The sequence below is a fragment of the Buteo buteo genome, chromosome 3 (assembly GCF_964188355.1).
Source record: "Buteo buteo chromosome 3, bButBut1.hap1.1, whole genome shotgun sequence".
Lineage (NCBI taxonomy): Eukaryota > Metazoa > Chordata > Aves > Accipitriformes > Accipitridae > Buteo > Buteo buteo.
Window position 1 is genome coordinate 33,216,056 of NC_134173.1, and position 15,201 is coordinate 33,231,256.

Sequence of the window (15,201 nt, forward strand, 5' to 3'; positions counted from 1 at the left end):
GAGGGCATACATTGTCTGAATGCATTAGTTTTAAAAAGTGTCCTTAAAATACTCTTTTATTGAAAGTGTGCATTTGAAGATCTTAGATTATTCCGTTTGCAAGTCAACACATTATGTGCATTACACTGGTATAAAATTATTATGCCTCAGCTAAATAAAGGCCCTCATCCCTGATGCTTCACTTTTATGAGCCTCCTACAGTAATGTGCATAAAGGCACATGGGAGAGAAGGAGAGAAAGAATTCTTTGTACTTTCAGTGTTTATTGAACAGTGCAGTTTTTGGGTCATTGCAAAGAGTAGGCACAATTTGAGCAGTAAAAGCATAAGCAAAATCTCTCTTTTGAGAATGTTCTTCTGAGACTTACTAAGATTTCCTTTAGCATTGTCTAATTAGCCCTGCTTTCTGACACAGCATGAAATGAGGACACAGAGTTCTCAACTTGTGGGGCTGTGTGGGGCTGTTTCATGAGTTGTGCATTAAAAAATCAACAGATTGCAACATGTACAGTCAGTATTTAAAGATATAGAAAGCCAGAAATATTTGAGAGGGGAGAGACAGGAGCAGAGAAGGTGGAATCTAAACACTGTGATTTTAGATTGCTTCTTCCTTCTGCAGTTTCCCGAAAATTCTGAAGTGACCATTTGTTATCAAATTGATTTTTTCCACGTTATGACTATTCTACTTTCGCCAGTCAAGACTTTGGCTGGACAGGAATAGGAATACTTAAACATCAGTGATTTGTAACATATGGGGCCTTAAAGTCAGAATTAAAACCTAACGTCAATAGGTACAAGCTTTTTCTTATAACAGGTAAAACGGTATTGCAAGAAATATATTAACATAATGGTAAAGCAACAATGTTATATCCTAACAAATGCAAAAAATAATATTTCTGGAACTGATTTAGAAATGTTATACACATATATACTAAATAATGCTCATTAAACAGAATATTATATATTTATTGAACTACAGACCCTTCCCCCCAAATTAGCATTACTATATTATTGTATGCAACACAGTGTTTAGCATTTCCATAGAAACTCTTACTTGCATACCCTAACTTTTTGGCTGGGTAATCTTAAAACTGTATTAGCATCTTTTCTTTCATATAAAATGGGTAATGCCGCATGTATTTCACAAAGCAATTTCATTTCCTAGTTCCCTGTCTTCAGTCTTGTATCAAACCACCAGAGCACCACTAATGATGCCTTTGCTTAATTAGTGGGGCCTGTACTAGAATAAGTTTATAATCAAGGACGCTGTGTAATGGTGCTTGCATTTCTGCAGGGAAAATTGTTTCTGAACATACTGAATTCTTAAAAAGCAGTTTTCTGTTTCCTAGCAGATTGCTTCATTTTTGTAAAAAGATGCACTTTTGTGCATGTTTTTGTGTGTACATATAAACTTACATTTAGGAATGGTTGTACATTGTATATTTTAAAATTGCTTTTATTGTTAATATCTAACAGTAATACTATTAAAAATAGTAATTTTATATTCATTATAATGTGTACACAAACATTAAAATATTATTTAATTAGAGCTGAGCTTCAGACTGAAATAAACCTCTACATTGTACAATTTTCCATGTGGTTTATCTTTTAGACACCATAGTTAATGACACAGTTTTGGTAACAGCTGCTACTAAGCCAGTTGAAAATACACAAAATATATCTTTTGTTTTACTCGTCAGGTGGTATATTAAAAAAATTGTCTTAATTTACTGGGTGAAGTTTCCTGGTGTGTGTTATGGAAGATGTCCTCACAGACCCACTGGATTCAGAATCATGAATCTGAACTCAGTTTGGGCTGTTCTTCTACCAAAGGTATGTTGCTTTAGTTTTTAATGATCGATTAAGCAGGCCTGTGCATACATTATGTCATTCTTTCATATCTACCTCAGATTCCTCTGTGGCTGAGGGATCCATCAACAAATTAAATGATCCCTCAGTAGAATCAGCAAGTCCAGATATGTTCCCAATATTATGCATGACTCTGCTAAAACATGCACTGAACACTGTAGTAAAATTTGCAGTACTACCTGCAGAAGTAATAATGATCTTAAGTCATAGGATCATAATTTAGAAAAACTGGTATCAGTGTCAAAGTAACTAACATCAACTCTGCTGGCCCAGGATGTTCTCTAGTTTTCTCATCTGCTGGTAATAGCCTGTGTCTTACAACACAGTAAGCCTCAGTTATCAAAGCTTTGTCTTGTGCTTTGCTCAGGGTTGAATTTTCTTTCCACTAAAATAATGATTCTGGTCATAGTTGTAACAGTAACAATAATAAAGCCCTCACTTCTAGCTTACTCAAAGATGTCAGCCCTATGAAGAAGCATATTTCAAGAAAGACAAATTGTCTTGGTGCAATTATACATTAAAGCAGGTTTTAAACTTTAAATTTTCTGTGGCTTAAAGATACATTCATTCTTGAATGTATAATTTGCCCTTATATTTACCATGGACAAGTATGCCCTTCCTTCTCATAGAGTTGTCATATTTAGGAAAATTCACTAAAAATTAAAATCACTGAGGTTGCAAAAGCACTGAACATTTCTAGAAGTCTTTTATAATGGGACTTTTTCTTATTGGTGGATCTAGGACTCAAGAGTTTCACTTGCTGGGTCTAAATGCTATTCCATAGTAGGAAGAGGATCAACAGGTAAAATGACAGGTAAAAAGTAGAATAGCAGTCCCTGGGATACGCTATTCAGTATAGTGTGTTGATGTATATTTATTCTTAGTGGTGTAATGTGTCATTACTCTTGTCTTTTTATATATAGGCCTTATCCTTTTCCTTTTACAATTAATGCAGTGTGGAAGTGGGTATTTTGTTCATTGAGTCCTTGTAATTCCTTACATGGGTTTCTGAGTGTATGTGCTTACAAATGCTTCAAGGATGACTAGTTTTTATGAAAATACATCACCAAGGAGCCAACATGCCAATTTCAAATACTGCAGGTGTTATAAATGGAAGTGAGAACAGTAGCTAATTTAAATAACTTCCCATTGTGAAGCCATGTCCCACCCTAAAAGGATTCTAAAGCATATTTTGCCCTAGAATAAATGATGTTGTTTGTTGTTTTTCTATGAAGTTAAATTAAAAATTCCTTCTTCAGCATAGATTAGAGGGGAGAAAAGTAGACATGTGGAATATTGGTATGCAAACAGGATTCTGGTAAACAGACAAAAACCAAAGTGGCCTGTCAGTGGTTGATTATGGTCACTCATTCATATACTTTACTATACACTAGGTACCAACAATGTGCTCAGAGCTGTGCAAAATGCAATTGCTGCCTACTCCTTAAAGCTAGGAGTCAGACGGCTTAGGTACTAAGAAGGAAGGATATTTGTGAAAAGCCTAGAGAAAAAAAATATTTGGAATTATTTTGTTTTAATAACAGATTTCTGTATTGCTTCAGTGGAAAATGCCACATGACCTTTTAATGACTAAAAGTGTTTTATAACCTTTTCGGAAGATGACACTTCTAATAATGTCATGCCCTCATTTGTCTTGATGAACTGAATAATGTGATTTTCACACAGCCATCTAAATTTGTCCAGGTGAGATGATAGCTGTCCAATTTATTCAAGTTTCCACTCAGTATATGGTTTATAAATCACAGTTTCTGATTGCCCTTTCACAGATCAAAATATATACACAAATATCTAATTTAGTCCATATATCCTGATTATTTATGTACTCATGCTTGCACATAAGCACAATTTGCATGCCAAACTTGAAATCCAGCCCAAAAAAGCATTGAACTCATGGTCCATGACATAAGAGTCCATGACTCTTGAGGTTGGTGGAGGCAAAAAAAAAGAGATTAAAAAATTAGGAGAAAGTTATCTTTTCTTAGCATGCCTATGTTAGGATTCAAACTGGTGTATGCCAGACTATTCTCAGTTTGGTTCAACTCAAATGGTCTGCAATAATAAAGTAAGAGTCTCTCAGTCAGGAAAACTGCAATAAAAAGTTACTTTCTCCCCTGCTCCCCCGCAAACCACCTTAATTCAGAGTCCCTGAGAAGAGGCATGAGACTAATGAGGCTAACTAAGCAATGTACCTGATGTCCATGGTTTTGGTCTGAGGCATTATCTATTTTTCAAGAACTTCTATGGTTTGTTTCCTGGGAGCTTCATGCCGACTTTTTATCAGGATTTATGGCAGTTAATTTTTGCATCTACCACTTTCTTAAGCTATGTGAAGACATGGATTGAAATCTAGTCTCACTGAAATCTCATCCGTGAGTCTCAGTTTAGGTGAGAACTCTTTATTTCAGGAATGCAAATCAAATGGCTTTTGAGACAGCAAAGTCCTCTACCTTTGATGGGTGATAATTTTTTCCCAGACTTATGCGTGTAACCACACATAGTTCCATAAAATTAACATCCAACCTCTGAGTTGTCTGTAAGAGTATAAGAGTCAATTTTGCAAAAGTCATTAATTAAGGGATAAAATGAAAATTGAACAGCAATAAAAAAGACACGCTTCTAAAAAATGTGAATAATAAAACATTAGTAAAGGCACATCTGGAGGAGAAAGCTGTGATCATGAATTATTAGTACAAGAAAATCAAAATATTCACCTTTTAATAAAAAGTCAGTTCAGTGACACACAATCACAAAGTGACTCCCATTTTTCTTAATTTTTGACATTTCCAAATCAGGTGCAACAGGACTGAAACCTCTTTCAGCACAGAGGGATGTTTTGTTTGCATCATAATTTCTCCATCAATTTACTAAATCATAGTCCACATAAGAAAAGAAAAGATACATTAAAGCTTAGACTGAAGGACTTTGTTCAAAAAATTACATTTTGCCAAACATTGACTCCAAACATGAATAAGCTTAGATGCCCTATCTATCTCTGTTGATTGTATAGGGAACCCAAGGAGATCAGTTATAATTGAAGGCACTAAGTAGGTGCCCAAGGTCTGAGTAGGAGCAGACTATCTGTGCACAACAGCAACAATGCAAGCAGAAGGATTCTCAAAATGGAGATAAACTTTATAACCATTTTCTATCCAGTTTATGTCCAACTTCAAAATGCAGTTGCTTCTAAGCAGTTAAATATCTTCTTATATCATAACAGCATTGTAAAACTGTTTAGAAGTGGTTCCATGGGGTGGTTTTGTTTGTCTTTTGTGTTTGTTTTTTTTCTTTTCCATTTCACTGGTTTTCCATTGTATTTATAGATGAGAAAAGGGGATGGATACTATTGATTCTAATATGTTTTGCTGAAAGTTATGCTCTTGATAGTGTGGGACACAGGTCTCTCTTTCAAGGTTTACAGGAGAGTATTGGTGGTGGAGATAAACCAGGAGTGTTTTTTAAATGAATCTTTTAAACATAAAGCATTTGTGGGAAACTGTATTTTTACCAGACTCCCATCAGTGGAGTTGTGTCAGGCCGTATGTTCATGTTAAACAAAGAAGGCATGTTTTAAGTGATATTGAATAAAACAGACTTCTCTGGACCTCAGTGGTTGTGAGTGAATACCAGATGACACAGTGAAGGACACTAAGCAGGTAGTAGAAGAACAGCTTCAAGTAAGATGAAATGCTATGGTAATGTAACAAAATAAATGGAGAAGGATTAACCAATCTCTATTCATTTTGTATTTGCAAGAAATAGTTGTCATAAAAATTAGAAAGTCATAGGCAGCTTTTTCAGAAAACACTTTGAAGCTCTTGTGTTAACAGCTACCCAGAGCGGAGGAGAGTACTTTGAAAATCTATTACATACATGTGAGCCATCATTAAATAAGAAACATAAAAGGGACAATGTTTGATAATACTAAGAAAGAAAATGTCCATCTTTTGGTAAAAATTGGGACATATCATCGAGAGCACTCAGAGCAACAGTGGACCAAATCCTCTGAGAAACCATTTGAGGCTATTTCCTAAGGATAAGGAAGCCCTCAACACAAAGCATATATATATATATATATGTGAAGGCTGTTACTTTCATTCATTTTCCCTGGAGGCATTTCCCCTTTCTAATTAGCAGTTGAAAGAGGAGTAAGTAGATTTCTTGCCATGTATGTTGCTTACCAGAGAAAAATATGAGGCTTACTAGTCACTGAAGAAAGTTAAACCAGTGAAGCAGCTGACCTAAGGAGGCCTGAAATGGGCATCAGCCCTGGCAGGTTACCACAAGCTCCAGCACTTAAATTTAAGAAGTACTAACTAAGTGCTGCTGATGTTGAGCCTTGGGAAACAAGCGCCAGAGTAGTTTGGAAGCCTCAGAGACAGATTGAAAAGAGTTAGTAAAGACAGTGTTCACATTAACTTTCTAAAGAGGCAATGGTCCAGCCTGAGCTCAAGAGAGAAAGGGGAATTGTGCAGCAGTGACATTAAGACATGACGTGGGAGCAGATGCTTCACCAGCCTATGCAAGGGAGAAAACTAGTCACCATGACAAATCCGTGCCTGTTTCTGAGGTCCATCTCTTAGCTAAATTTATGAAGGAAGATTTTACTCTTCTGCAGGGCAATGCTATGTGTCGAGCAACTGAATTTGCAGCAATTCTGTACTGTCCTGACACACTGAAACCAAGAATTCACTTGGTGTTGCTACTGTTCATGAGAATCAACTCACGCCGTTTCATGAGAATCAACTGTCTTCATAGGAGTCTTATGATAGAACCTTCTGAAGCAAAAATCCTTCATAAAACAGTTAAGAAGTAATGCAATTGCTGCAGAACTAATTCCATAACACATGCATGTCCTGCCACAACCTGAAAATATTCTTTTTCATGAAACCTTACCTGCAAGGTGCCTGACTCAAAAGGAATTACTGGAAAATTGGAGAAATATGCCTCCTGCCATTAGAATGAGGAAGCTTAAGGCAATAGTACTGAAAAAGACCTGGGGAAAGCAGGAAATACAATTTTATTTGTTGCTATACTGTATTGATATCCAAACCTGGCCTTGTTGCACAGGCATTTGGACAAAGTGTTTGTTAAAAGGAAAAAAATAATAATTTACTGGAACCTTGGTGTAGGGTAACACTTGCATGGAGAATCAAATCTCCCAAGCAGGATGGCTAATGACTGTCCAGCAGTGATGGTGATACCGAAAAGTCGGTCAAAGAAACTCTCTAAGACTCGTTTTGGAGTTTTAGAAAGCAGGCATTCTTTATTGCAGTGCTGGATGCACGGGGGATAATTCCACCAAGTGTGCATGCCACAGCTTCAGCACAAACAGGTTATATGGAGTAACAATTACATATTAATCAGATTAGTATACATATACATAAAAATTATTGTAACTGATTATCATAGTACTGCGTACATCCGATCATGTGCAATGACGAATTCATTTGAGTCAAAGGGCTGCTTTTATGACCACCGAACCATTTGAGATTCTGTTGGCTGTCCTTGCAGTCTTTGTTCTTGTCCTTGTTCTTTGATCTTGAAGCTTAACCATATTATCAAAATTAAAGATAAATATTCTGCATATAGTTGTGGTGAAATTGTTCTTTGATTTTTTTTTAGACAAGTTTCTACAAGCTTGACAAAGAAAAGGGAGCTGAAAGGACAGTGTCTTTTTAAAGACTTGATAGGTGGAAAGACTTTTAATTGGAAAAGACAAATATTTACGAGCTGATAGTTCTTGTTTCAATAAATGGTAAATAAGTGACCCCCCTCCCCTCATAAAAAGATAAAAACTGGTAATATTGATGTATATGGAAGATATCAAAATCAGGAAAAGAAAGAAAGAAGTTAGCTCAATAAAAAATGTGCAACAACAGAAAATAATAGATTCATTTAATGAGAATCTTCTGACATAAGAAACATAAGCCTTTATACTAATTCACAGATTGCTGCTGGAAATTAATAGCTTGCTTTCATATAAAACAATTAGAGATGGCAACTATAATAAAGTGCGGAAAACAGCCCTGGCAGGAAGGCAATCAAGAAGGCAACCAATGTCCACATTTCTAGTTTATGCAAACCAGCTCTCTCCAGGAAAAGGAGATTAACTGTGGACAATGACAATAACTATTGTTATTTGCATAGTTTTCTTTTTAAGATGAGAAAGCTTAAATTGTTCGTACCCAGTGAATATGAGAGCATATCAACTGCTCTTAAACTGTGAAGCAGCTCCTCAGGGCTACATCAGCACTTACTCAGGAACTAGAGTTACAAATATGACAGATATAGAACAGCTGGCTTCCAGGATGAGGCTTGATGTTAGTGTAGACAAGGACCGTGCCTGAACCAGGTCCAAAGTACAAATCACATTAATTTGTTTATCTAGACTAGTCTACTGTTGTTACCTCCTGGTGCCATTTCTTTAGGCTGTGAAAAGCTGTATTGTTATTAGAAATATTTATAGTGGTTTTGAATATGGTAGTGTTTTATTAGAATACTGTAATTTTCAGAACTTGTAGTTCTATTGTGCCTTCTGAGATGAAATTCTTGACTGATTACATCAAAATTATAATTTACTTTAAAATTTCCAATTTTACTTAACCAAACTTCCAGTGATTATGAATCTGACTAATTCCATGGTAACTTGTTTTAGATCTGAAGCTACTTTCTCTTCTGAAAAAGAGAGTGAAGCTGTACCCCAAAAGCTCTAAAGATGTGTAGACCTCTGCTGTGCCTGTGAAAAGTAACATTCTCATCCTTTGCTTTCATGCAAGACTGAAGAGGATTAGACATCAGATCTGCTACCAAATACTTGGGATTGGAGTATTTTTAAACTGTCTGTAGATGCAAAGAACAATTCTTCTGGTTAAGCCCAGAGTATGATACCTGTTGTAAAACTGACCTTTTCTCTTATTGATAATACCATTATTTTTTTTTAAGCTAGATTGTTTAGGACTCCTTGAGAACTGTATGAGAGTTTTCCTTTAAAAAACTGCATGAAGTAACATGGAATTCAAGTCATTTTTATATGTCCAAAAGGCGATAAAACTTATTTTAGAAAAATGTCAGATGAAACTTTTTTTTTTCTTTTTGTGAAAACCCATTCTCATCAAATTTTCATTTGTTTGGCTTCTCAGGTCTAATATTAACACTTCCTATCTTTAATTAGCCTCTCATTCTGACTAGAAATGATACTTTAGACCTCACAAACATAACTTGACTTTTCTTTCACCCTTTCTCCCATTTCCCTTTCAAATGACTACTCAAATATTTCTGAAAATTATGATCACTTCAGTAAGAGAAGTTAACTTTTTTCCAGCCTCCTTTCTCTCCCTTTCTTTGATTTTCCATTTTTTGAAAACTTTTCCAAATGTTTTGTGTTGTTCCTAATGAGAAACAGATGCATTTCTACAATGTCTCTTCCTCTCACCTCCTTGACAAAAATCTAGTTTAAGAAGAAAGCAAATAGGTCCATCTTTGATTTGTGGCTTTCTTGTGTTCAGGATGTGAAGCCAGGAATAGCTCAAAATTTTATGGGAATTTGAAAATATGAAGATCTGTAAAACTAAACTTTTATTTCTGAAAAAAAGATCTGATATACTTCTGCTTCTAGAAATAGGGTTTGATTTTTTTTTTTCTCCGTATGTAAGGAAGCCCACACCCACAATTTATTAGCACTCACATCACTTATCCTGACACCTTTACTAGAACAAGACATGCAGCATCAGACCTTATGATTCATTTATAAGTTGCTATTGGTTTTTTTTTTCTAATGTTAATTGGAATTAGAGTCCTTATAGCAAAAGAAAAAGATTCTTTAATTTATTTTAAACTAGCTTCAAACTAGGTTTTTAATTAAATGACTGCTTTTTTCTCACCTTGACTTGCTATCTCAGGTAAGAAGCAGTGGGTACTCAGATTAGAGCTAATGAAGTATATTTAAAACAATTCTGACCATCATTTAAATTTTGTTTCAGACTCCTAGTCCAGACTCCAGGCTTCAGTAATGTATACAACCCTGAGTGAAATCTCTAAATCTGAAAGTCTCCATCATCTGTTCTTTGTCAGAGACTACTAGCATCAGCTCAAGCTAAAAGCAATTATTATACATGAATGAACTGAAGCAAGTAGATTTTCTACAGCTTTTAATATTACAACATTTATTAGAAGCATCAGAAACATTGCTTGTAGACCATTGTACAGGAATTAAAAAAATTTGAACAAAAAATCACATTCCAACCAAAGCTTTGTTATTCATGCAGAACCTAAAATTACCTACACATATATTAGAAATACCTAATAGAAGTTAACTGACTCTTTGTAAGTCTTGAAGGCCACCTCCTTTGAAACATTCAAAACTGACAGGTTATAATATTTTGAGGCTGTTCCATAATATTGGCTTTAAAGTCCCTCCTCCCCACAGTGAACTCATAAATTAAGGCAACAGGCAAGAGTTTAAACTATTTGTCATCAGCTGTGCAAGCTTGATACTATTTATGGCCTTCAGAAACTTCTGATACAATAATCATAACTTAATTAAAACAGAATTCTGCTCTATCATACCTTGTATATACATAATCACTGTGCAATAATCATTAAGCTTTCTGAAAAGAAACATCTCATTGGCACATAAAGAAAGAGCTTGTGAGGATTAAATAAAATGAAACTTTTGACTTAATTTATCTCAGTGAGATCATTACTGAGCTAAGAAATTTACTGAATTAAAGGAAATTTAAATACACTGCGATGTTTATCCATGTCTGTGGAATAATTACTGGAGGTGACTTAGAAATTAAACCTATATTAAAGGTACAGCATTGTTCACACATTAAGGAAAGGTATAATATCGAAGAAGCTTTCAGAGTGGAATGCAACTGGTATGCAAGGGATCCATTCCACAGTGGTTCCCTATACGACACTGCCTGCAAAATAGCATGGAGGGTGGAGCAGAGGGAAGACTCCGTGGCCAGGCTCTGTGAATCACTGCAGAGATGGGAACTTCATGGCACTATCGTACTGATAAGCTGCATGTTTGCCACCCTGGGCCAACAGTCTGTCATATTTTGACAAAATGCTGTCCTTTGTGTGAACTTTGCTCATTATAATGTCATTATAATACCAAGACACACCTCCATCCCAAAGACTACCCACCTCCAAAGTGCGACCACCCCTCACTGAGCCTGGGCTCTGAATTTTGTTAATCTATACCTTTAAAAGCAAAGTGAGAGAATTTTATACCAATCATAATAAAAGTATGTATGACTGGAGTCACTCAAGCTCCACCTTGAAGGTAAAGAATTGTATAAAAATGGCTTAAGAAAGGGGGAATGTTAGGGAAGGCATCATCGAAAACAAATCAGGGAAGATAGCATCGCAGACTACCTCTGATTCCTGGGATCAGTCAATGGGCTAAGCCTCTCTTCCCCCCCCCAGGAAGGCCTTTGGGTAAGATCCAGACTATACTAAGTGCTTAGTCAGAAAACTTAGAAATCTCTCTATATAGAGTTGCTTTTCTGATTTTGCGCACTGTATTATTCATAATCTCAGTGTTTGCACATGCTTTTGCAGACAGTGTATTTATCACCAGCAATCCATAAGAACCTGTATTTCTGTTGCTTTAATAAACTGCATTATTCGTTAAGCTAGCCATAAAAGTTTCTCATTGGGGGCCACCAAACTCTCCAAGTCTGGCCATGTGAGTCCATGGAGCGCAACTAAGCTGAAAGTGCAGTGCGCTATTAGTGCATCCATAATCGTGAGAGTTCAGTAAGTTGAACACGATTGGACTAATAGTGCCAAATTGGATATCACTCAGAATCTAAACCTGGCCACCCCCAGCCCCTCTGATATCTGAGGATAAGCTGGAATGCAAGGGGGTTTATTTTCTGCCAAATTACTTTACCCATTCACGTGACAATGTCTTTATTCAGATAGCCAATCATATGAATAATGATCAGGAGTCATTATTGGGAATCTTCTTTACAGAAGAAGCAATCACTATTATTGAGTTTATATACGTCACAATTCTTCCACAGGTGGATGAATTAGCAATGGGAAAAACACCTCATGTGCGTGCCAGGGTGTGTATGGGTGAACACCAAGGCTGTTGGGTGTGAAAAGCAGAGGGGATGTGGAAAGGAAACTGCAACAGGGAGCACACACACAGTCAGGCTTTGAAGGCAATGAATAGACAGGTGCTTCCTATGGACCCTGTGGGGATGTGTGGCAGGTTGACCCTGACTGGACGCCAGGTGCCCACTAAAGCCGCTCTATCATTTCCCCACCTCAGCTGGACAGGGGAGAAAAAAATATAACAAAGGGCTTGTGGGTCGAGATAAGGACAGGGAGAGATCACTCAACCAATTACCACCATGGGCAAAACAGACTTGACTTGGGGAAAATTAACTTAATTTATTACCAATCAACCAGGGTAGGGTAATGAGAAATAAAACCAAATCTTAAAACACCTTCCCTCCACCCCTCCCTTCTTCCCAGGCACAACTTCACTCCCAGACTCTCTACCTACCCCCACAGTGGTGCAGGGGGATGGGGAATGGGGGTTGGGGTCAGTTCATCACACGTTGTCTCTACCACTTCATCCTCTTCAGGGGCAGGACTCATCACACTCTTCACCCGCTCCAGCGTGGGGTCCCTTCCCACAGGGTGCAGTGCTTCAGGCACAGGCTGCTCCAGCGTGGGTCCCCCGTGGGGTCACAAGTCCTGCCAGAAAACCTGCTCCAGTGTGGGCTCCTCTCTCCACGGGTCTGCAGGTCCTGCCAGGAGCCTGCTCCAGCGTGGGCTTCCCACGGGGTCACAGCCTCCTTTGGGCACCCGCCTGCTCCGGCGTGGGGTCCTCCCCGGGCTGCAGGTGGAGATCTGCTGCCCCGTGGACCTCCCTGGGCTGCAGGGGGACAGCCTGCCTCACCAGGGTCTTCCCCACGGGCTGCAGGGGAATCTCTGCTCTGGCACCTGGAGCATCTCCTGCCCCTCCTTCTTCACTGACCTTAGGGTCTGCAGGGTTGTTTCTCTCACATGTTCTCACTCCTCTCTCTGGCTGCAGTTTCTGTGTGACCTGCAACTTTTTTTCCTTCTTAAATCTGTTATCCCAGAGGCACCACCACTATCGCTGATGGGCTCGGTCTTGGCCAGCAGTGGGTCCATCTTGGAGCTGGCTGGTATTGGTTCTGTTGGACACAGGGGAAGCTTCCAGCAGCTTCTCACAGAAGCCACTCCGGTAACCCCCGCTACCAAAACCTTGCCACACAAACCCAGTACAGGATGTTATTTCCTGCGACCCTAAATGCCACTGGAAGCTGCTGGACTGAGATTAAATTTGGAACAACCCACAAGGGCCCACTGGCTTTGGAGGATGCATGTGTTCCCAGAGCATTTTATTTTTGATCTGTCAATAGATCAGAAACTTGCCGTGCTTGGAAAGCTTTTCTATCTTGTGTTCCTTTTTATGTGTTCTTCTTAAGAAAAATAGCAGACAAGTTCCTCTCAAGGCTTTGGCTGAATTTAGGTCCTGTCACAAAGTATTTAACTTTTTTCCAGGTTATTATTTACCCTAGTTTCAGACATAGCTGTTGTGAGATAGCCATAAATTTTAGGTCCACATTTTCAGTCCTGAATACTTAAAGCTACACATCTTAAAATACATGCTGGTCATTGATTTGCCAAATTAGAAGTCTGCCAAAAGAATTCTAATGTCTGTTCCTTCAGAGAGATCTCTCTTGTGGTCTGTCTTTGCAACTGAAAAGCACAATTAAGGTACTATTGAAGGTTAAATAAAAGTAATGTCAATAACATCTCCTCCTATAAAGGAGTAAGAAATTGTTTCTGCAGAGTGCTCAGGCACTATAATGAACTGTAGGGAAGAAATGTTTAGCTCTTTAAATGAGCTTTGGGAGCACTGGAGTATTAGCCATTAGGAACTGAATTTACCTTAAACTTGTCTTCACCCATCCATGTAGATTCATATCATGAAAGCTAAAATCTCTAGAGCTTCAGGTAAACAATGGGCCCATCCAACCCACAGAAAACTTATCTTTCTCATGAGCTGCCTGCATCTCTATCTTCAGAGGCAGACAGAACTGTTGTGAGACTCCTGAGGGCCAGGGCATAAAGCAGAAAGAGTTGAAAACTCTCACCTGTCATTTACCTGCTAGATGACAGGCATTGCTGTCTAACTCAGGGTGATGACTGCTACGCCTCCTCTCAACAATTGTCAGAGTTGTAGGAAGCAGTAACACGTTAAAGCTAGACTATCACAGGGAACTGTGGTTACTCCTTACCCTTCAGAGGAGTATATTTGAGGTATGGGCATTTTCATATGGTCAGAAATTTGAACTTCTTTTGGCTTTTTATCATAGAGACTCCACACAACTGTTCTGGATAGGTGCTGCTTGGCAAGTGTTCCTGTGCTTTTCTCCTTTTGTACCCATGCAGAAAAAGACATAACTTAGCACTAGACACGTGAACATTCAGTCTTGATCTGTAGTGAGACTACAGAATTTTGGCTGACCTCAACAGGAGTTGCATACCCCACAGGCAAAACTGTGCTCAGTCTGTGTAATATCAAGGAAATTAAGTTTATTCAGAACTTTCTTGTGCTACTAGTAAGTCCTGGGTGGTTTAAAACAGAATGTTTAAGAGCAGGCATAGGCATAGGCATATGATACATATTTTCCATTGGGTTGATGTGATGCAGGATGCAGCAAGTTGAAGTGGTTTCTGCTTTAAAACATATTTTCACATGTTCATGTTCCATTGTACTACTTGTTCAAAAAAAGCATTCTTAATCATTAAGTTATTTGCTTTGTATTCCACACCTGTCCTTGGCAGCAACAATCTTCTTAAATCTATCATCACCCAAAGCAGGGAAAATACTTCATTTTTTTCCCTTATGAGAGCTAGAAAGATAGATACTGTCATAAAAGAAACAGTTCTCAAAGTGAAATTTTTGCTAAAGAAAAGAAAGGACACAGGAAGAATTCAGTAACAAGTTAGCTCTAAACAACCATTTCATGATCAAATTCCAAGGGTCTAAATTTAGCTTTGGCTATATCGATCTGGACTGGTGAAAGGCTACTGTACTCTTTGAGGCATCAAGGTGTTTAAAGAAATAAACATATCCAACTAAGCTTTGCTTATCACCAAGGTTTATATTCTAATTTTAAGCACTGACTTTTTCTTCAGTTTAAACAATAACAACTAATGATACAAATATTATATTATTTAAGATACAGGTGCTCTTATAAGTCTCACTAAATTCAAATGCAACAAATTACTGGTTTTTCATGTGTTCATTT

The 15,201-nt window shown here is 37.7% G+C and overlaps 1 long non-coding RNA gene across 1 annotated transcript; it reads left to right on the forward strand.

Moving 5' to 3' along the window:
* Positions 1–1,707: 1,707 nt before the first annotated feature.
* LOC142029464 (uncharacterized) lies at positions 1,708–11,513 on the forward strand. The gene is made up of 3 exons (XR_012649931.1): positions 1,708–1,831; positions 2,609–2,681; positions 8,544–11,513. It is a non-coding gene; the product is annotated as an uncharacterized LOC142029464 (long non-coding RNA).
* Positions 11,514–15,201: the final 3,688 nt, after the last annotated feature.